This window comes from Myotis lucifugus, unplaced genomic scaffold, assembly GCF_000147115.1.
Source record: "Myotis lucifugus unplaced genomic scaffold, Myoluc2.0 scaffold_10259, whole genome shotgun sequence".
Lineage (NCBI taxonomy): Eukaryota > Metazoa > Chordata > Mammalia > Chiroptera > Vespertilionidae > Myotis > Myotis lucifugus.
The window spans coordinates 1,641-5,870 of NW_005881307.1; the positions used below are offsets into that span (position 1 = coordinate 1,641).

A 4,230-nucleotide genomic window follows, 5' to 3' on the forward strand; every position below is an offset into this window, starting at 1 on the left:
AATTTATATTTTCTAGTGTTTTTTATAGGTGGCATTATATAGTACATACTCTTCGTCCTCTGGCTCTTTCCATTCTGCATAGTTATAGATTCATCTAGGTTGTTACATGTATCAATAGTCCATTCTTTTTTTTTTATTGCTAGTTAGTCTTTGTGTGGACATATGCTTTCATTCATTTTGGGTAAATAAATAGGAGGGGAACTGCTGAGTATATGGTAGGAGTCTATTTAAAGAAATTGCCATACTCTCTAAAGTGTTTGTAGGTAAGAAAATGAATGAAAGTCCTGCCAAATACTTTAAATTATGTTTTTTCAGACAATAGACAGGGTAAGCAGGCAATTGGCCCCTGTTACTCCATTTTGGGCCAGAACCAGAATAATAATTACTTTCAATTTTAAAAAAAAATTCAAGGAGCACATGAGATTTAAATTTTTTTTAACGAAGGGCATATTCTTTAATTGAAGAATAACATGCAGAAGTGGTAGCCAAACTAGAGTTTTATTCCAATGTCTTGTCCTCCATGGTTTATGTAGAGATCTGAAATTTCACTTAATGGAACATTTTGAAGTTTGATAAATGTTAATTTTTATTATAATGATAATTTAGATTAATGATTATCTTCAGAAATATAAACTTTGCCTGTTAAAAAAGAGAAAATTATTTTGGGTAATAATTTCCAATGTAACAGTATTTTAATAGACTAATACTTTAATTTCCCGAGTCTTTCTTCCAAACTGGAATCCTTATAGAAGTTTTTGAAAAATACTGACATTCAACATTCTCCCTTCTCTCTAAAAATATGGTTCTTTCAGAATAGAAATGTTTCTTACACATAAAAATAGGTATGATAATTTTGAGATTTTAGAAGTTACAAGGCAATGAAATCTAGATAGCTGGGCACATCAGGGCTTTAAGGAGAAGTGGCCAGCTTAAAAGACTTCTGATAGGAGAATGGCTTTTACTTAGCTCATCTTCTCTCACCCTGGAAGTTCATACACATGTGAAAGGATCCTCATAAAGACTCATGTTGTAGTTGGATGTGGAGAGAGCAGGGTGCCTGAAGAATGACTCCTCTGTGATTAACACATCCAACAGCAACTTGGGCTTACTCCTCACAGGTGGCAGGATACTATGACCTTCCTGTGACATTATGCCCTATACATAAAAAAAAAGACTCATGTTGTACTGTATTACTGCTAATTAGGTCTCCTTTATATTGACTCCTCATTGTCCTCCCTAACCCTTCCCACTCTCACCAAAAATTCCACAACCTAATCTTTATTTAATTTCAGGGTATACATATCCTTTCAGATAAGATTTCTCCTTGTCTGTCTACTCCTAGAATTATTTACTAGCCCAATCCCGTATACCCTTCATCTTCAATCTTGTTCCTATAAAGGTGGATATCACTAATTCAGAACGCAACCTCCAAAGACGAAATCAGCTCCATTGACCCAAATAGCTGTCTCAAAAATCCCCCAAATCATTGTTGTTCAAGGCTTGACATATTGTCTGTATTAGCCCAGATGTGTGTCCATCATAAATCCCATCAAAGAGCTGACTGTTTTCTTCACACTATTTTGAGAGTCTAATTTACATAAATGTTAACTAGCCCAGCAGTGATACAATGCGAATTGTTAACAGCAAACTCCAGACTCAGAGACAGTTCAAATGACCATTATCTGCCAAAAAAACAAGACAAAGTAAAAAGCCATTTCTTATTATGATGCTTAATTTACAAATTAAAAGTCCTCAAATGGTCATTTCAGAGCTGGCCCCATTTGGGGCAGTGGTGAGGGAGAATAAAAATTGTTCTAAATCATAAAATTGTTTTAAAATGTTGGGTGGCAAAATAATTATACTTAAACTGACGAGGTTTTTCAATTTCTTCAAATTTTCACGGCTATGATGAGATCAAAAGTGTCGGTGATATTATTAGCCCGTTAAAAACATGTGAAATAATATGTACTTCATTTACTTTTGTTTCCTTTCACTATCGCTGCCTAGAATTTACTTTTGTTTCCTTTCACTATCGCTCTCTAGATTGTGAGAAAACATTTGCCTTTAAGCCTAAAGAAGTAGATGTATTTGAGATTAACATTTTTAACTCTTTTATATATAAATATAAGCATATAAATATGTATTTTTAAAATCACATATGTAATTATATATGAAGTATTATGTATCTATACTAATAAAAGGGTAATATGCAAATGGTCGGGATGCCCTCACGCATAACGACTGATCAGCAGTCTGCATGCGCAGCAGGTGCTCGTGGGCAGGGACTTGCAGCATTGGGGATTTATGTCACGCTGTCACAATCCATCAGCAGGAGGCCTGGGGCCTGGCGGAGGCCTCTGCGCAGCTCTGCTGGGGTCCGGCCTGGGGGCAGTGCCCAGCAGAGGCCTCTGTGCGACTCTGGCCTACCTCTTTGGGGCAATCCATTAAGGAGCCCTGGATGGTGGGCATGGCCTACCTCTTTGGGGGGGGCGATGGATCGCGGGGCTCCCGCACTGTGACAGGGCACAGGCCAGGCTGGGGGACGCCCCCTCGAGTGCATGAATTTCATGCACCGGGCCACTAGACTCTCTATATAAAAGCTTAAGTAACCATTATGACTGAATGACTGGAACAGCTGGTCGACCAGTCACTATGATGTGCACTGACTACCAGGGTGCAGATGCTCAATGCAGGAGCTTCCCCCTGGTGGTTAGTGCACTCTCACAGCCAACCTCCCACAGGCCCTCCCCCTGGCTAGCCAGACCCCCCATAGGCCTTGATCGCCGGCCAGGCCAGGGGACTCCACCCATACAAGCCAGGCCTCTAGTATATATATAAACTAGGCATATAACATATCAATGATTATGAATGATGATTTTTGCCTTGCTGGTCTACAGAGGCTCAGAATTCTTGCCATCTGAGGAGAATTCACTTATTAGACGAGTGTTTTTCTAATTTCAGAGATTGATACAATAATATTTATGGCAGGCAGGATCTAAGGTGGCCTCCCCAAAGCCCCCTGCTCCTGGTATTAAACCCCTTGCATAATTGCTTCCATGTGAGTGTGTATGGGACCTGGGATATACTTCTAACCAATCGAATGTGGTCAAGGTAACAGGGAATCTGTGATTACATGTATGTGATCAAAATGCATAAGATTTAGTATTTGCTTTTCTCTTGCTGGTTTTAAAGAGCAAGCTGCCATGTTGTGAGGTTCCCTAAGGAAAGGGTCGGAGGGCAAGAAACTAAAGCAACTTCTGGCCAACTGCCAGCAGGAAACTGGGCCCTTAGTTCAGCAGCCTGCAAGGAACTGAGTGCTTCCAAAACCAAGGGAATGAGGAAATGGATCCTTTCCCTATTGAATATCAGATGAGCCCAGAGCCCAGACTGACACATTGATTGCAGCCAAGCCTTATAGGGACCTGTATCTGAGCACCATGGCCCAATCAGGTTGACACATTAAAATTAACCATCACTAGTCTTCCTCCTGTCAACTTCTCACCCATATATATCTCCCTTAAACCAGACTTAATCTTTAAATAAAGACAATAACAAAGTCCTACTTCTGCCTACCATGATGTGTAATATCCTGCGTGCATGTGAAAACATGATAATCCTTTCCTCAGAAGAGGATGCAGAGTCCTCAAATGATATTTCCTCCTCTGCTTGATATCCCATAACTTAAACACCTTGATGTAATGTTGGCAACACTCAATTGCTATGATATAAGGTAAATACATTTTATGTTCTATAACAAGAGGTTAAGAGAAAAAAGAAAAGAAAGATATTATATATTTTTATACTATATAGATAAATTGTTATGAGGATTAAATGAAATAAAATATTTATGGCACCTAGAATTTTCTGTCACATCACATGTTGTTACTAAATGCTTTTTCTCCACACTATTCTAATTTAGGACCAATCTCTGGCTACATAGTGCCATACATTAACCATGATGAGAATTAGCCTCCGTACAAGTGTGAGCATAAGAATTAGTCTGTAGTGTGTGCCCACACATTATGGTAAGTAATAGATTACATGAGCAGTAATGAGGTGCCTGTTTCTTTTTATATACAATATCATTTTACTGAATTTCTTGCATTTTAGACCATGTAAGCACAATTGGGGAATTCTTGGCAGAGGAAATCACGGTTTCTATATTTCTAAGAATCTCAAACTAATTTCTTAAGATTCTACATGCAGATAATGAAATTGGCCCAAAAGACT

At 38.7% G+C, this 4,230-nt stretch overlaps 1 non-coding gene across 1 annotated transcript; it reads left to right on the plus strand.

Moving 5' to 3' along the window:
* Positions 1-1,034: 1,034 nt before the first annotated feature.
* On the plus strand, positions 1,035-1,163 carry LOC111824887. Its single transcript, XR_002827947.1, has one exon. It is a non-coding gene; the product is annotated as a small nucleolar RNA SNORA11 (small nucleolar RNA).
* Positions 1,164-4,230: the final 3,067 nt, after the last annotated feature.